Here is a 19,190-nt window from a genome sequence, read left to right as displayed (position 1 = left end):
CAATAAGAGCAGCCAATCAAATGTAAACCAAGGTTCTGTGGAAAACACCTATTAGAAAACATGTTCTGCCAAGTAGTTCAATTTCATGTGGCCAGAGATTTTGAATTGCAGAGAACTCTTTCTTTCTTTAACAAACAGTCAATTTATCTGGTCCTGTTCTCTACCAGTTGCTTGACCAACTGGGGAGGAAGGGATATGATATATTGCTGATGTTTCAAGAGAGTTCCTATATCCTGAAAAGGGTCAGATAACAGTAGGAGCAAAGACAAATTAGAAATGAGAGGCTTAATTCTACCTGTAAAAATAAGAAATGTTTTCTTCTACCTTTTCTCAGAGCAATTACTTTTTAGAAATTGATAATTTTATTCACAATAGCTAAGACATAGAACCAATGTAAGTGTTCATCAACAGATGTATAAAGAAGATGTGTTATATAGACACAATAAAATATGATTCAGTCTTAAAAAAATAAAATCCTGTTATTTGCAGCAACATGAAGGGAACTGGAGGTCATTAGGTTATATAAAACAGAAGTAAAACAGAAAGACAAACACTGCATGATCAATTTACATATGGAATCTAAAAAAGTTGAACTCATAGAAGCAGAGAATAGAAAGAATAGTGATTACCAGGGTCTGAGGGAAGGGGGGAAGGTGGTAAGGTATGAGTAAATGTGTTTCGCTATCTATTGACATAATAAATAATTGTGTGTGTGTGTGTGTGTGTGTGTGTGTGTGTGTGTGTGTGTGTGTGTATTTTCTTCATCCACTTGTTGGTTGGTGGGGATTTAGGCTGGTTCCATATTTTTGCAATTACAAGTTGCGCTGCTATAAACATTCATATGAAAGTATGTTTCTCATATAATGACTTCTTTTCCTTTGGGTAGATACTCAGAAGTGGTATTCTGGATCAAATGGTAGATCTACTTTTAGGTCTTCAAGGAATCTCCATACTGTTTTCCATACTGGTTGTACTAGATTACATTCCCACCAGCAGTGTAAAAGTGTTCCCTTTTCACCACATTCATGCCAACATCTATTATATTTTATCTTTTAATCATGCCCATTCTTGCAAGAGTAAGGTGGTATCACATTTTGGTTTTGATTTGCATTTTCCTGATCATTAGCGATGCTGAGAATTTTTCATATTTTTTTGTTGTTTGTACATCTTCTTTTGAGAATTGTCTATTTACGTTCTTTGCCCAGTTTTTGATGAGATTATTATTATTATTATTATTTGCTGATTTGTTTGAGTTCTTTGCAGTTTCTGGATATTAGTCTTTTGTTGGATGCACAGTGATATGATTTGGCTATGTCCCCACCTAAAATCTCATCATGAATTGTAATAATCCCAACGTGTCAAGGGGGACCAGGTCAAGATAATTGAATCATGGAGGCACATTCCCCCATGCTATTCTCATGATAGTGAGTGAGTTCTCATGAGATCTGATGGTTTTATAAGGGGATAAGGGTCTTTCCCCTTTGCTCAGCATTCATTCTCTCTCCTGCCACCCTGTGAAGAGGTGCCTTCTGCCATGATTATAAGTTTCCTGAGGCCTCCCCGGCCATACAGAACTGTGTGTCAATTAAACGTCTTTCCTTTATAAATAACTGGGTTTCAGATATTTCTTCATAGCAGTGTGAGGACAAACTAATACAGTAAATTGGTACCAGGAGTGGAGAGCTGCTATAAAGATACCTGAACATGTGTAAATAGTTTTAGAACTGGGTAACAGGCAGAGGTTGGAACAGTTTGGAGGGCTTAGAAGAAGACAGGAAAATGTGAGAAAGTTTGATACTTTCTAGAGACTTGAAGGAATTAGAAGGTAGGAAGATGTGGGAAAGTTTGGAATTTCTGAGAGACTTGTTAAATGACTGACCAAAATGCTATAGTGATGTGAACAATAAAGTCCAGGCTGAGGTGGTCAGATGGTGATGAAGAACTTGTTGGGAACTGGAATAAAGGCCACTCTTGCTATGCAACGAGACTGGTGGCATTTTGTCCCTGCCATAGAGATCTGTGGATCTGTGGAACTTTGAACTTGAGAGAAATGATTTAGGGTATCTGATGAAAGAAATTCCTAAGCAGCAAACTGTTTAAGAGGTGATACAGCATAAAAATTTGAAAAAATTGTGGCCTGGTGATGCAGAAGAAAAGAAAAACCCATTTTTGGGGGAGAAATTCAAGACAGCTGCAGAAAGTTGCATAATGAGGAACCAAATGTTAATCACCAAGACAATGGGTAAAATGTCTCCAGGGCATGTCAGAGACCTTCACAGCAGCCCCTCCTATCATAAGCCTAGCCTAGGATAGAAAAATGGTTTTCTGGGCTGGGCCCAGGGACCCCCTGCTGTGTGCAGCCTCAGGACTTGGTACCCTGCATCCCAGCTGCTCCAGCTATGTCTAAAAGGGGCCACAGTACAGCTCAGGACATTGCTTCAGAGGGTGCAAACCCCATACTTGGCAACTTCCATGTGGTGTTGAGCCTGTAGGTGTGCAGAAGACAAGAATTGAGGTTTGGAACCTCCACCTAGATTTCAGAGGATTATGAGAATGTCTGGATGTCCAGGGGAAAGTTTGATACAGGGACGGAGCTCTCGTGGAGAACCTCTTCTAGGGCACTACAGAAGGGAAATGTGGGATTGGAGCCCCCCACAGAGTCTCCACTGGAGCACTGCCTAGTAGAGCGTCAGAAGAAGGCCAGCATCCTCTAGACCCCAGAATGGTAGCTTGCACTCTGTGCCTGGAAAAGCTGCAGACACTCAATGTCAGCCCATGAAAGCAGCTGGTAGGGGGTTGTACTCACAGAACCACAGAGGCAGAGTTGTCCAAGGCTGTGGGAGCCCAGCTGTTGCATCAGTGTTCCTTGGATATAAAACATAGAGTCAAAGAAAATTATTATGGAACTTTAAGGTTTAATGACAGATATAGTTTGACTGTGTCCCCACCCAGATCTCATCTTGAATTCCCACATGTTGTGGGAGGGACCCAGTGGGAGGTAATTGAATCATGGGGGCATGTCTTTCCTGTGCTGTTCTCATGATAGTGAATATGTCTTATGAGATCTGATGGCTTTATGAGGCAGTTTCCTTGCAGAAGCTCTCTCTTTGCCTGCTGCCATCCATGTAAGATGTGACTTGCTCCTCCTTGCCTTCTGTCATGATTGTCAGGCTTCCCCAGCCACATGGAACTGTAAGTTTAATAAACCCTTTTTTTTTTTTTTTTGTATAAATTACCCAATCTCGGGTATGTCTTTGTCACCAGCATGAAAACAGACTAATACAATGACTGACCTGTTGGAGTTCACACTTGCATGGAGCCTGTAGGCCCTTTATTTTGACCAATTTCTCGCATTTTGAATGGTTGTATTTACCCAATGCCTGTACTGCCATTGTATCTAGGATGTAACTCACTTGCTTTTGCTTTTATGGGCTCATAGATGAAAGGGAGTTGCTTTGACTCAGATAAGACTTTGGACTTGGGCTTTTGGGTTAAAGCTGAAATGAGTTAAGGCTTTGAGAGATGGTTGAAAAGGTATGCTTGAGTTTTGAAATGTAAGGGTATGAGATTTGGGAGTGCAGTGGCAGAAAGATATGGTTTGGCTGTGTCCCCACCCAAAATCTCAACTTGAGTTGTGATAATTCCCATGTTTCAAGGTCAGGACCAGGTAGAGACAATTGAATCATGGGGGCAGTTTCCCCCATGCTGTTCTTGTGATAGTGAGTGAATTCTCATGAGATCTGATGATTTTATAAAGGGCTTCCTCCTTCACTCAGAACTCATTCTTTCTCCTACCACTCTGTGAAGAAGAACTTTCTGCCATGATTGTAAGTTTCCTGAGGTCTCCCAAACCATGCAGAACTGTAAGTCCATTAAACATTTTTAAAAATAAATTATCCAGTCTCCAGTATTTCTCCATAACAGCATGATAATGGACTAATACACATAGTTTGCAAAGATTTTCTTTCTCCCACTCTCTGGGTTGTCTTTAACACTGCTGGTTATTTCTTTTGCTGTGCAGAAGCTTTTTAGTTTAAGTCCCATTGATTTATTTTTGTTTTTGTTGCATTTGCTTTTGAATTATTGGTCATAAACTATTTGCCTAAGCCAATATCTAGAAGAGATTTTCTCATGTTATTTTCTAGAATTTTTATGGTTTCAAGTCTTAAAGTCTTTGATCCATCTTGAGTTGATTTATGTATAAGGTGAGAGATGAGAATCCAGTTTCATTCTTCTACATGTGGCTTACCAAGTATCCCAGCACCATTTTTTGAATAGGGTATCTTTTTGCCACTTTATGTGTTTGCTTTGTCAAAGATCAGTTGGCTGTAAGTATTTGGCTTTATTTTTGGGTTCTGTATTCTATTCCATTGGTCTATGTGCCTATTTTTATACCAGTACCATGCTGTTTTGGTCACTATAGCCTTGTGGTATAGTTTGAAATCCAGTGATGTGATGCCTCCAGATTTTTTCTTTTTGCTTAGTCTTGCTTTGGCTATGCAGGCACTTTTTTGGTTCCATGTGATAGTTTCCTGTTGGATGAGTCTTTTAATCATTATATAATGTCTCTCTTTGTCGTTTTTTTTTCTTTTCTTTTCTTTTTTTTTTTTTTTAGTAGTAGAGATAGGATTTCACCATGTTAGCTAGGATGGTCTTGATCTCCTGACTGTGTGATCCACCCACCTTGGCCTTCCAAAGTGCTGGGGTTACAGGCATGAGCGACCATGCCTGCCCTCTCTTTGTCTTTTTTAACTGTTATTGCTTTAAAGTCTCTGTAGTCTGATATAAGAATAGCTACTCTTGCTTGTGTTTTGTTTCCATTTTCATGGAATCTTTTTCCATCCCTTTACCTTAAGTTTATGTGAGGCCTATGTATTAGGTGAGTCTCTTGATGACAGCACATACTTGGTTGGTGGAATTTTATCCATTCTGCAATTCTGTATCTTTTAAGTGGAGCAGTTAGGCCATTTACATTCAACGTTAGTATTGATATGTGAGGTACTATTCTATTCATCGTGCTAGTTGTTGCCTGAATACCTTGTTTTTTCCATTGTGTTATTGTTTTATAGGCCTTGTAAAATTTATGCTTTAAGGAGGTTCTATTTTGGTGAATTTTAAGGTTTGTTTCAAAATTTAGAACTCCTTTTTGCATTTCTTGTAGTGCTGACTTGGTAGTGGCATATTGTCTCAACATTTGTTTGTCTGAAAAAGAACTTATGTTTCCTTAATTTATGAAGCTTAGTTTTGCTGGATACAAAACTCCTGGCTGACAATTATTTTCTTTAAGGAGGCTAAGGATAGGACCCCAGTCCTTTCTGGCTTGTAGGGTTTCTGTTGAGAAATCTGCTGTTAATCTGATAGGTTTTCCTGTATAGGTTACTTGATGATTTATTCTCACAGTTCTTAAGATTATTTACTTTGTCTTGACTTTAGATAACTTGATGACTGTGTGCCCAGGTGAGGATCTTCATTTAATGAATTTTTGAGGTGTTCTTTGAGCTTCTTGTATTTGGATGTCTAACTCTCTAGCAAGACCAGGAAAGTTTTCCTCAATTTTTCCCTCAAGTATGTTTTCCAAAGTTCTAGATTTCTCTTCTTTCCCACAAAGGCCAATTATTCTTACATTTGGTCAGTAAACATAATCCCAAATTCTTGAAGGCTTTGTTCATTTTTACAAATTCTTTTTTCTTTGTCTTTTTCTCACTGGGTTAATTTGAAAGCCTTGTCTTTAAGCTCTGAAGCTCTTTCTTCCACTTGGTCTATTCTATCTCATGTATTTTGCATTTCTCTAAGTTGTTCTTTAGTTCCAGAAGTTGTGATTGTCTTTTCTTTAATGTATCTATTTATCTGGAGACTTTTTCATTAATACCCTGTATATATATATAAATTTCTTTAAATTGTTTTTGATCTTTCTCTGCTACCTCCTTGAGTAGCTTAATAGCCTTCTGAGTTATTTATCTGGCTATTCAGAGATTCTTCTTAGTTTGTACCCATTGCTAGAGAGCTAGTGTGATCTTTTAAGGGTGTTATGAAACCTTGTTTTGTCATATTACCAGAAATACTTTCCTGGTTCCTTCTCATTTGTGTAGACTGTTTCAGTGGAAAGACCTAAACCTCAAGGGCTACTGTTCAGATTTTTTTCTACCATGGGGTGATTCCTCAATGTGGTGTTCTCCTTCTTCCCCTAGAGATAGGGCTTCCTGAGAGCCAGACTGCAGTAATTGTTGTTGCCCTTCTGGGTCTAGCCACCCAATAGGGCTACTGGGCTCTTGGTTGGTGCTGGGGAATGTCTACAGAGTCCTGTGATGTGATTCATCTTCAGGTCTTCCAGCCATGGATACTAACACCTGTACTGGTATAGGTGGCAAAGGATTGAAGTGTACTCTGTGGGAGTCCTCGGCTGTAGTTTTGTTTAGTGGATTGGTTTTCTTGAATGCTGGTTATGGTAGCAGTGAAGTTGTCGTGTTGACAGACTCAGGACCTCTGGTTATCCAGGTTATTGCTGGTGGTGGAATTAGTTGTTGTTTTCTCCTTTGTTGGAGCAGAGTTGTCCTGTTATGAGTTGCTGTAATGGCTTGAGTTCATTGGTCTACATCTAAGAGGTGGCTCTTTCAAGAGAGCAGCCGCTATAGGAGTTAAAGGGGGATTTAGGTTTGCCCTGTGTTGGTCAAGAAAAGTACTGGGGTTTTTCAGGCAATGGGTGGGGACATAGAGCTTCTAAGAGTTTATGTTTTTTGTATTCAGCTACCAGGGCAGGTAGAGAAAAACCACCAGTTAAGGGCAGGGTTAGGCATCTGAACTCAGATTCTCCTTAGGTGAGGCTTGCTGTGGCCACTGTGGGAAACAGAGGGTGGTTCTCATGTCAATGGAGTTATGTTCCTAGGGGGATTATGGCTGCCTCTGCCCCATCATATAAGTTGCCACAGAAGTGGGGATAAGCCAGAAGTGGCAGGCCTTATCCAGAGCCAGCAAGGCCAGTCTCCAGTCTCACTCCCACCGTGCCCCACAAATAGCACCAAGTTTATATCCAGGCAGCTGATGCACAGGGTTGAGTTCTTGCTCCAGGCTACAAGCCTTCCTGCTAAGAAAGCAAGAAGGGCTCTTCAGAGCTCACCCTTCCACACCTATCTGCACTGTCAGCTATAGCTTCTGTGCTTGTATCTGTACTTCCCATTTGCTCCACAATCCTGGCTTCAACTCAGGAAAATTTGTGCTCAGTCAAAATTATTACCAAGTTTAGATAGAAGCTTCCTTCAACCTGTGACCCCACCCTAATTCTGCTGGCTGCCTTCCTCAAGGAACCCCATGAGATAAGGCCAGGAATGGCTTCCCTGGGTTTGAGCTGGGGACTGGGAGTACCCACAGGGCTCTTCTCACTGCTTTTTCTACTTTTATATTTCACTCAGCTCCCTAAACCCATTTCAGCTCTTGGTATGGCTACATCTTTCTCCTGTGGTCTGGATTTTTAGGTTCTCCAGTGGGAATGTGTGTTCAGAGGCAGACTTTACCCACTCTCACACTTTACAAACTCACAGTTGTTCAGCTGTCTCATGGAGTTTGCAGCAGCAAACCACTTCTTTCAAAGTATCTGTGAATTCTTTTGGTTTTCCTGGTATGTTCCTGCAGTGGTTCTTGGAGTAAAAGTTCACAATGTGGGTCTCCACACGCTGTTCTGTCTGTCCAAGTGGGAGCCCCACATTAGTCCTGTCTCCAATCTGCCATTTTCCTCACAATGTATACATATTTTTCAACGTTGTTGTACACAAACATATATGCAATTTTCATTAATTAACAAAACAAAACAAAAACTTGTAATTGTTAATTCTCTCTCTGCCCTTTGAGATGTAAATCTTTCTAAAAGCCTCTTGATAGTTTTACAACCCAGTAATGTCTTTCTCAGAGACATGGGAACCATCCTTTTGAAATGTAAACATTATGTAAACATTAAGGAGGTAAAAACCTTATTTCCCAGTTTCTGTAGAAGGGTAAAAGACTAACTTCATGGTACTCTGACAAATTGCAAAACTACCACCTGTTATACAAATATGAGAAGTTTATCTTTCCTTTATATGATGACAATTGATACAGTTTGGATCTGTGTCCCTGCCTGAATCTCATGTTGAATTTTAATCCACAGTGTTGGAGGTAGGGCCTGCTGGGAGGTGATCAGATAATAGGGTTAGATTGCTCATAAATGGTTTAACAGCAGCCCTATCATGTTGTTCTTGTGATCCCGAGGGAGTTCTTGTAAGATCTGGTTGTTTAAAAGTGTGTGGTACCAGCTGGGTGCAGTGGCTCACACCTGTAATCCCAGAACTTTGGGAGGCTGAGGTGGGTGGATCACAAAATTAGGAGATCGAGACCATCCCAACTAACATGGTGAAACCCTGTCTCTACTAAAAATACAAAAAATTAGCCGGGCGTGGTGGCAAGTGCCTGTAGTCCCAGCTACTCAGGAGGGTGAGGCAGGAGAATGGCATGAACCTGGGAGGCAGAGCTTGCAGTGAGCTGAGATCGCACCACTGCACTCCAGCCTCAGCAACAGAGCAAGACTCATCTCAAAAAACAAAAAAAAAAAAAAAAAAAGGAAAAAGAAAAAAAGTATGTGGTACTTTCATTCTTGCTATCTCTTGCTTATGCTTTCACCATGTGACATGCCTGCTCCTACTTCACTTTCTGCCATGATTGTAAGCTTCCTGAGACCTCCCCAGAAGCTAAGCAGATGTTGTCACCATGCTTCCTACAATTTGCAGCCACATGAAGGGAACTGGAGGTCATTATATTAGGTGAAACAGAAAGACAAATACTGCATGACCTCACTTATATGTGGACTCTAAAAAAGTTGAAGTAATAAATCCTGCAGAACCATGAGCCACTGAACCTCTTTTCTTTATAAATTACATAGTCTCAAGTATTTATAGTAATGTAAGAACAGCCTAACACAGCAATTAACTAACGTAGGTGGGGACTCAGATTACCAGGTGAGTGTAGGATAAACTGTGTGACAAAACAGTGCTGTTAAGTCCTTCTACTTATATGTAATAGGCTTTATCTACTTGGCTACATTTTCTTTTTTCTGACATTGTGGAAAAATTTTCTTTTTGGGGAATATTTTGTTTTTAATTATATTTTCCAACAATAGCAAAGATACCCCCCTTATTGGGAGTTCCCCAATCAGGATATTATCACACATTTTTGGAGTTTGGGATAGCGTGGCACTTGAAGTTTTTTTATTTTATATTTTTAAGATGTGGAACCCTTTTGTTTAAATGAAATCCTATTTGGAGCCCCAGTGTATAAAACCATGAAAATATGAGCTGAACATGTGCAGCGGGGCCTCCAGCCAGTTACCTGCCCACATCCTGCCTTCACTCCGTGTCCCCTACAGAGCCAATTCAGAGAAACCTGGGAGGTTAACATAACAGTGTCTAATCTCACCATGCAGACATCTGTCTTCCTTTTTTGCCTTGAGCCTCTTCTACGTTTCCATCCTGCTTCAGTTTCATTCGGTTAAACTGGACCATAGACGGTCAAAACCATAATTTGTGTGACTCTTGCCAGATTATAGACGCCTTCCACCCAATATCAGTTAGTCTTCACCCCAGCCTTGTGAAATAGGTCTTCATTATTCTTTCCATTTCACAGATGAGGAGAGGTTTAAAGATGCTGAAAGATATGCAAGTGACATGCGTGGATCTTTCTTCCTGTACTCTCCACACTGTAACATAATTGTTGGTCTGTTTTGTCAGTCTCTCCCACTGCTCTGTGTGCTCCTTGAGAGCAGGGACATATTTCCTTCACCTTGGTGTTCACTCTGCCTAACATAGTGCTGGACACATACTAAATATTCGTAAAATGAATAAATGCAAAGAATGTCCTACAGCAGGGGAAGAAGCAAAGCTGTTATGGGAATCCCTGTCTATTTGATCCCACAGTCTCTATTCCTTGTGTTGTCCTTCTGAAGGACAGCTCTGCAGCTGGTGCATGAGCTAATGGAGGTGCACAGAGTGTGCGGAGAAAAAATAAGCCATCTTTCTTGCATAAGCTAAAGCTTCCAATATATCATACATTTTCACTGTTCTGTGTTTGCTCTATTACTCAGAGTGAACAAATACACCATTCGGTAGTGGTGAAGGATGGTACAGAGAATGTTACGCTTAATTTATCCTGCCAGCCTTCAGAGATCATAGAAGTCACAGGTGCTGTTGTTGATATTTAATCCGCTTCAAATCAGGGTGGCTGCCATCTACAAATGAGATGGTTTGGTACACACATTTCTCTTGGAGTTAGTGCTTTGGCAGTTTAAAAGACCAACCTTGTTCCCAGAAAAGATGCACTGTCCTAATAAAAAGGATCTAGATCGATTTGGCTTTCCTAGGAGCTAACATTGGCTGTTATGAACATACAGTCTCTTGAGGAGTTTCTCTTCAGGGTGAGACAGTGCTATATTGCATATAGATTTTGAGTCTGATAGACCTGGTTTTGCAGCTGGGATCCCCCAATTCTCATTTGAATGACACTGGAGATGTCCCCAATCCTGTTGACTTCAGTTTCCCAATCTGCAAATCAGGGATAATAACACTCATGACATAGGATTTGTGAGAGGATTAAATAAAATGGCACATGTTAAATGTTAGTATAGCTCCTGGTACACAGCAAACCCTATATAAAGCTTTCTTACTTTTACCCCGTAGGTCTGAGTGAAGGTGTTTTGAGCCTGGGAAGGGGAATTGAGTTCTGTTCTTCATGGGAGGAGGAACAGGCTTAGAAGGGATGGGGCCAGCATGCGGAGACCTGCAGACCAGGCCCCATTCTTCATATTGGCTGCTGTGCAAGGGGGAAGCAGGCACTCAAGCATTTGCCCCCATCTTCTGTTACAATTTTTTTTTTCTAAAATTTGTAGTTTAAGAAAGAAATGGGGTCTCACTATGTTGCCCAGGCTGGCCTTGAACTCCTGGGCTCAAGCCATCTTCCCACCTCAGTGTCCCAAAGAGCTGGGATTATAGATGTGAGCCACCACAGCCGGCACTGGTCCCTTTTAAAACTGCTTTCAAAGCTATGGACTTTTCCTTATAATCAGAAAAAGGAGATTGGACACTCTGGATCCATCTTAGAAGAGTTTGGTTCCCCAGTGACTCCTCACAGTGTTTGGACCTTTTGAGGTTTCTTCTAATTTGCAGTCCCCTAGGAAAGCTCTACCTTTTAAGGGAAGAAGTTTATATTAAAAGGAGCATGTGTGGGTCTAGTGGCTCAAGGAAGTGGGTCCAAATCCTAGCTCTACCACCTAATTCCAAGGCAAGCACTGAGGAGTTGGCCTCTGGACTCTAACTTCCCTTTGGCAAAACCCCTTCCTCAGTTTGTAGTATCTGGATGGCTCAGCATGGTCATTTTGAATCCTTTGCTGCTCATTCATATGTCCTTGAAAAGACTTACCTGAAAGAAACCGGGATCAAACATATGGCAACTATTCAGTCTGTTGTGCCTGCTCCTCCTCACATTGTGATCCTCACTATCAGGCATCTGACTTTCAGTGTCAATTCACACATGGCAGACACTATGCTAAACGCTTTAAATGCATTATTGCATATAATCCTATCTATAGGCTCCTCAAGTATACACTAATATATCTATTGTGAAGATAAGAAAACTTATCTTGAAGAGGTTCAGAGAGGTTAAACATTTTTTAAAGGTCACACACCCAGTGAGAATTGGAAAAGGGATTCAAAACAAGCAGACCTGCTCTACAGCACAGATTTTGGTACAGTGAGCATTTTAGTTTTCCTTTACAATTTTTCATGGATCTGATTCAAACCAAATCTATAATGTCTCCCTGGCATAAATTCAGATTTTGCCCTAAATCCAAGGGCACATGTTTCATATATAAACAGTCCTAAAGTTTCAGAGGTATCTGGTTACCTTTGTAGTATGAGTGCTTAAGTATCTCTGCTTAAGATAAAATGTGCTAAGTCCTGATGAATCTACCAGGAGACCAAGGAGTATACAGCTTACCCTAGCTTTTTCCCACTCAAGAAAAGCCAGTTTTGCTTAGGACACTTGAGAAAACGTCTGTGCATCTTTGGGAAAACCACTTTACCTCTCTGAGACTTTGTCCAATTCTTCCAACAATGTGAATGGTCATATCTGTCCCATCCATGTGTTAAAATAAAACCTGTGAAAATGATTTGTAAACTCTTCTGTTTTTCACAAATTTTATGGATAAAAAGTGATGAATAAGGCACCTCATATGGAAGAAGCAGATAACTAAACAAATAATATGAATAATCAAGTATGGTTGTGGCTGTAACTTAGAAGCAACATGGTTGGGTGGGTGATGTTAAGAAAGACTTTTCTGAGTAAGATCATACAACTGGTAGTAGTTACCCAGGCAAATAGCATTCAAAATAGCGAGAGGGAAAGAGCTTCAGTTTCCTCCTCTGTCCATGAGAATAATAGCACTGTCTCACATTATTAAATTTATGAGAATGCCATGCATCGACTAGATGTTTGAGAGACAGTGGCAAAAATCAAACACAATACATGACATACATAACAAAAACACAAATTGCTACTTTAGATAAATGTGCACATCAAGTCCATAGTCTAACTGTTCATTTGACCAAAATGTCTCATCTGCAATGTTGGGATGGGCTGAGCAGGAGGCGGAGGATATATATGAGTAAAGAAGGCAAAGAGGGAGTCCTCACACAAGCTAACATTCTCCTGGGATGGTGGCTGCTGGGGGAAAGAGGTGAGCTTGTTATACTAAAGAGAAAATCTTCATCATGGAGCTGTTATAAGGATCTAATGCATTTCAAAGTCCATATCACAGCCTTGGCACATGGTAGGAGTTCACTAATTGAAATTATTATTTGAAAACCTGATTAATAGATGATTCTATGAAAATACTGCAGAGGCAGCTCTTCATTTATCTTAGGGAAAATTCCATACTCTCCCTCTTAACTTGATTAATTTTATTTTATTGTGGTAAGAACACTTGACATGAGATCTACCCTCTTTATTCATATTTTACCAAAGCTAATGGGCTACGAGTCTAAATGAAAAAACAAAAAGAAACCCTGGATTCTAGAACTTGCAAAATCTCAGTTCAAAAATTCACATTATTTACATCCTTGAAATTTCAACTGTGTGATTTAAGTTTCTAGTTCTTGGCTCCATCCCTTTAGGCACGTGACAGCAGCCGTAGGGCCTCTGTCTGGGCATGGATAACTGAGAAGTGATCCTTGAATATCTGTATTTTTTGGCTCTTTTCAGAGTCTAAGTGGTGGGAAGGAGACTGTCTAGTGGTAACTATACCCACCAGACAGTGGTGAGGTCCTGAGAGGCATCCTTTACTGCTGCCTTTCCTATTATTGAGAAAAATGGCACTGGCTTTAGACATGGCCTCGTTAGGTTCCTCATAGTCCTAATGTTTTATTTGATTATCTCAGGAAGGAATGCTTTGAAATTTTGTCCCAGGTCATGGTTGATGGTAGGATAGTGAGTTTCAGAGTCTCAACATGTTTCCTTCCTTTGGGAGAGAAAGGCTTGGAAAATATACCTCTTCTCTATGTGTCAGATGCTCCAAAGAAACAAAACCAGACACCCTCCTTCCCACAGAGTGGGGGATAAAACCAAATGTGTGTGCTGAGGAGAAAAATGAAAAATGCCCATTATTTTCTGCAGGCTGGAAAATGATGTATGTTCCTGGGGGTAACCTGCTACCTCGGAATTAGTCATTCGACATCGTGTTCTCTCTGCTGCTTGAAGTGCCTCATTTTAAAAATGTTAGATTTTTTTCCCCTCTCACTTAACTGTAGGAACATTAAATGCACAACTTTATCAAAATGACACAAGATATATGTTTCTGCCAACAGCAACAGGAGAGGATTAACAATTCAAATGGGAATGAGGAAAAGTTTCTCTGAGACGATGGGAAGAAGAAAAGTTTGATTGGGGATCCTGAACTTTCCTCAGCCTGAAGCACACTGTTACACACTTGGCATCTCTGAGGTCTGGATGGGAGAAACATTTTAAGAGGAAGAGGGTTTATTTTATATTATTTTGGTCTGTCTCTCTGAGATCAGGACTAGTTGTACACATTTGTAGAGTGTACAACTATGTATGGATATCTCAAAAAATAATCATCACTTGCATAATGACTGATGCCTGAATTTGGTCAGGGCTAACACTTCTAGTCGTTATGCAATAAAGGGCCAGAAAGCCAGTATTAAATAAAATTGGAGAAAGGAAGGACAGTGTGAGGGTGTGGAGCTAATATGGGTTGGCTGTGTCCCCACCCAAATCTCATTTTGAATTCCCACGTGTTATCAGGGGTACCCAGTGGGAGGTAATTGAATAATGGGGGCAGGTCTTTCCTGTGCTGTTCTTGTGATAGTGAAAAAGTCTCATGAAATACATTGGTTCTACAAGGGGGAATTTCCCTGCACAATCTCTCTCTCTTTGCCTGCCGCCATCCACGTAAGATGTGACTTACTCCTCCTTGCCTTCTGTCATGATTGTGAGACCTCACCAGCCATGTGCAACTGTAAGTCCAATAAACCTCTTTCTTTTGTAAATGACCCAGTCTTGGGTATGTCTTTCTCAGCAGCATGAAAATGGACTAATGCAGGAGCCCTGGGAGATGAGGGGATGAGAGGGAAATGATCTCTGTGGGATTAGTTATTGCAAATAAGAAATAGAATTCTATATCTATATAGAGGGTAAATGGTCCATTGTGCCATTTTGCTGATAAAATGAGGTATATGTTAGATTCAGTTGGAATTTTTGAGAAAGTTAAGATTCTGGATGGAGTAACAGAATTTCCTTGTTCTTAAGAAGAAGAGCATATCATTTTGCATGAGCTCTGGTATCATTTTAGCAGGATATAGAAATGAACCCTTGAACTTCTCAGAATCTTTTTCTGATATGTCAATTATATATATTAATTTATTTTCTATGACTCTTTTCTGTGTACCACCTTCTTAACCAGGAGTGGCTTTGAGGCTGGATTTTCCAACCCCCATGTAATCAACCCCATCTCATTTTCTATCACTACAGAGCATGAGATTGTAGCCAAGCCACTGACATTGAGGAAACTCATAGTGAGGGCTCCACAGACTATCCTCCAGATAACGAGTAAGAAGAAAACTCCTCCCAGAGGAAGAGTACAGAAATGATAAACTTGACCCAGTAAGAATATATGGGAGATTTGAGAGGAGGAGTAATTCTGGGTACAGTCTGGTGTTGGCCACTTGGGTTAGCCCTCCACTTCTCCAATTTCAGGTCATGTGAATCTCTCACTTGCTAAATGGATCCCAGGCACATCTCTGAAATATATCAAGTTTTTTCTTCACTCAAAGCTTCCATAATTACTGCTTCTTTTCCCTGGAACATTTTTCTATATGATCCTCTCAAGGCTAATTCTTGAAGTTTAGGGTGGAACTCAAATGTCCCCTCTTGAGGAAAGACTTCTTTCCTTTACCATCTAAAAAGCCATGCTCCTCTCACTCATTCTTCTCCCTATCACATTCACATGTTTTGTTTTCTTCTTGGTTTCATCATTCTTTGAAATGACCTTGTTTATTATTTTATTTGCTTACTATTTGTCTCTCCCACTTGGATGCAAGCTCCACGTAAACAGGAACATTGTTTGTTGCTATGTCCCTACCACCTAGAAAAGGGTCAGGTGCGGAGTAGAAACAGAGCAAGTATATGTTGAATTAATAAATAAACTAAGAGTCCTGTGGATCACAACTCCAAAATGGCCCCTGTCTTATCCTCTCATGCTTACCCTGAAGGCAGAGACTGAGGGAAAACTGGTATACAGAGGGTTTAGGGATGTGATCATAGAAGGCAGGCATGAGAAACAGGAGTGAAAACAGGGGAGGTAGGGGAGGCCTTTAAAAAGGTATGTTACTGATTTGGCTACTGCTACAAACAACTGGTAATTGACTCTGAAAGAGTTTCTGAGGAGCTGGATAAAATGGAACTCAGAAATGTCCATCCAAAAGAAGCAAGGGGAAATAATGATACTTGGGCAATTGTGATCCATTATTTGGCCAACAGTTGCCCCAGGGGACATGAACTCTTCTGTATTTTGCATGGCATGTGAGTGAGTGCCCAGTGGTTCCCTGCGGGATCCCAGGGAGTAGAAGGTGGGCAGTACACACTGAGGTGAAGCACTGCCAGGTGACACTGTTTGAAGCTGGTTGAGGCTTGCCTGATTCTGGTCCCTGCCATGGCTGGAGAAAAGATGAGGCCATGGGGATTTAAGTAATGCACAAGAGGTATGCAAAGTTCATTTCAAACTCTATTGACTCATTAAATTATTTCAACAGCCATCACCTCAAACCATTGCATTCTTGCACACCTGAAGGGATCAGGCATGATGTGTCCTTCAGTTTCATTCCCTAATATACTCCCGCCACAACTCCATTTGGTGGTTCTCAGACAGCTTTGAGACTTTGGCTCCCACAGGGCATGGAAACTCAGTTTTCTCTTCTCTGACCATTTTAACCAATGGCAGGCACAATTCATAACTTTGGACCTACTATTTCTTGGCATCTGGTACCAGAATCCAGGCTCATTATTTCCTAAAGGCTTTCACAAAAGTGCAGGTGGGTGTCTTCTTGTCTCTCTCTTTTCCTATCTTCTCTCCCAGGGTCCCTGTAGAGCTTTGCATATGACCAGTTAGCTCTCAGAGCAGAATGATGCATTTTGCAGAGGAGTTTGCAGGAGAATTGTCAAAACAGGTGTTTATTTTACAATCTGGAAGAAAATTGCAAGAGGCAATAGATTTTGACCCTGCAGTTTGTTGAGTAAAGTTTTGTTTTTAATTTCCCCCTACCTAGACACATGATAAATGAGATAACTTATTTCTTCTGGTCCCTCAGTGGACAATATGATAACCATTCCTTGACAGCAAGCAACATGCTATTTCTTTTGGCATGTGTTTTGTCAAAATATGTTTCCCTGGGAGATTCTCCCGAGTCTCAGATTTTTATTTTCAGAGTACTTTTTCTGATATCCCTAATTCTACCTGAAATGTCTGAAGTCATCTGGGGGACTTCAGAACATGTAAAGGGAAATGGATGCTTTATAGATCTTAGAATTCTTGTGGACCTGAGATCCAATAACATCCCCTGTTCTCCACTCAATAACTCCCTTATAGTCTCACATTCAGGATAGTATCTGACTCATTTGTCTAGAGGATGCTCTGGGCTTAGTGATAAGTATTAAGGATAGCAGTGGACTATCATTGCAGTTGCTCCCCAGTGCCCTCAGTATAATATCTAGATATTTTTCTGTGTATAAGTTATTTCATTTCTAACCTTTATTTACTTATGTAGCCTTAATTTTTCTTATTACTCACTTTGTACTCTGACCTTTAGCTGGACCATGTGGATTTTTTCAAATTCCCCATGTTCCCTCTTCTGAGCATTTTCTTCTGCTTCTCTTCACCCAAGTAATTAGTCTTCATCCTCCACCTGTGTTATTGAGTCTCCAATCTGAGTTCTCCTATTGTGTCTTGCTTCCATAGCTTTTATTCTTTTTTTTGTTTCAAGACAGAATCTCAGGGAACTTTACCTTAAGAGGGATATTTTAGTTATTTTCTCGGAAATTAGGGTAAAGTATAAAAGAAGTCCCTAGCTTTTTATTATATAAGGTTTAAGTAATGGAAGTCTCATATTTAGTCTAGTTCAAGGCTTGGCAAACTTTTATTGCAAAGTACCAGAGAGTAAATATTTTAGGCTTTATAGGACCAATGCCATCTCTGTCACATTATCTTTTTTTTTTTTTTTTTTTTTTTTTTTTAACAATCTGTGAGTAATGTAAATATCATTCTTACATTTTGGGCTTTGGGACACCTTTGGTTTACAGGCAAACTAAGCCTAAAAGCTAAGAGTTAGTCCCCTTACTGTTAGGACTCTAGTTACTAGTACTGTAGATAATAAAACATCAAAATATCGCCAAGGCTCCCATAAGACTATGAAGAACAAATAGCTCTGATGAACAAGGAACCTGCATTTTCAGGCTCAATTATCTTCACATCTAATAATGTCCCAGTAGCTTATTACAGGATGTTGGTTGTTATTACAATGCTGAGGAAAATTGGATGAAAGTGTGCTTAATTATATATAAACCTTTGTAAACGATTGTTCCTTTGAACTAGTATTAAGCAGTCTCATGAGATCTACCTGTAATGCTGGTGGACATCACGTGGTTGATATACTTAACCAAGTTTCTATTTTCCAGAATCATTTCTGCTTTTGTTTCTTATTCTGGCTCCCAAGAAGGCACAACAATTCAGGCAAGTGAAGAAAAGGTAGTACTTTGAAGCCCAGAAGGTAGTAAGGGAGACCATTCTTATTGTATGACTGTGGCAAAGATTGATAAGCTAGTCATTGAATGTTAGCACCAGAAGGTAACTTAGTGACTATCTGGTTGGAGGAAATGAAGCTCAAATTTTAAAATGAGTGGCTGGCTGAGCTGGAACTGGGGTCCAGCTCCATGACTCCCAACTGTGGGTTCTTTACACCTCAGTGCATTGCCTCTCTTGACTGTCTTAAGTATTTTAGACACTATGATTAAATCTGGTGGTTTTTAATGTATGTCTGCAAATGTTTTAGCCTGGTTCACCAACAAACACAATGTACAGAATTTCACTTTTTCCTCATGCAGTCTCCCCAAGACAGACTTAACCCTGTCGCATTGAATTAAATTTGGCCTAAAATTGTCTCCATACATATTTTAAGTTTAAACATTTCTCTCTACACAGTGAACTGTAACCTAACTTGACGTGTAAATAGATTGTAATATACTTTGTATAAGTAGTTGAGTCTCAGCCAATCACAGCAGCTGAGTTTCAATTACAGGCAGCCAACTGTTCAAACCAGGTTCAAATAAGGCAAACGCCAGCTGTCAGCAATCCAGCTGTTTCTGCAATTCACTTCCATTTTCTGTACTTTGCTTTCCCTTTTCTGTCCATAAATGTTACCGGACCATGTGTCAGCCCTGCAGCCTCTCTGAACCTATTCTTGTTCTGGAGTCTGCCCAATGCTTGACTCATTCTTTGCTCAATTAAACTCTGCTAAATTTAATTTGCCTAAAGTTTTTTCTTTTAACAACCCAAAGCCAGACTACTCAGTTCTCACTCAGAGGTGCTCCACTGACACTTGTCCTGACAGAGT

This window comes from Macaca mulatta, chromosome 6 (assembly GCF_049350105.2).
Source record: "Macaca mulatta isolate MMU2019108-1 chromosome 6, T2T-MMU8v2.0, whole genome shotgun sequence".
Lineage (NCBI taxonomy): Eukaryota > Metazoa > Chordata > Mammalia > Primates > Cercopithecidae > Macaca > Macaca mulatta.
The sequence above is the reverse complement of the archived record's forward strand: the minus strand, read 5'-3'. Positions refer to the sequence as shown.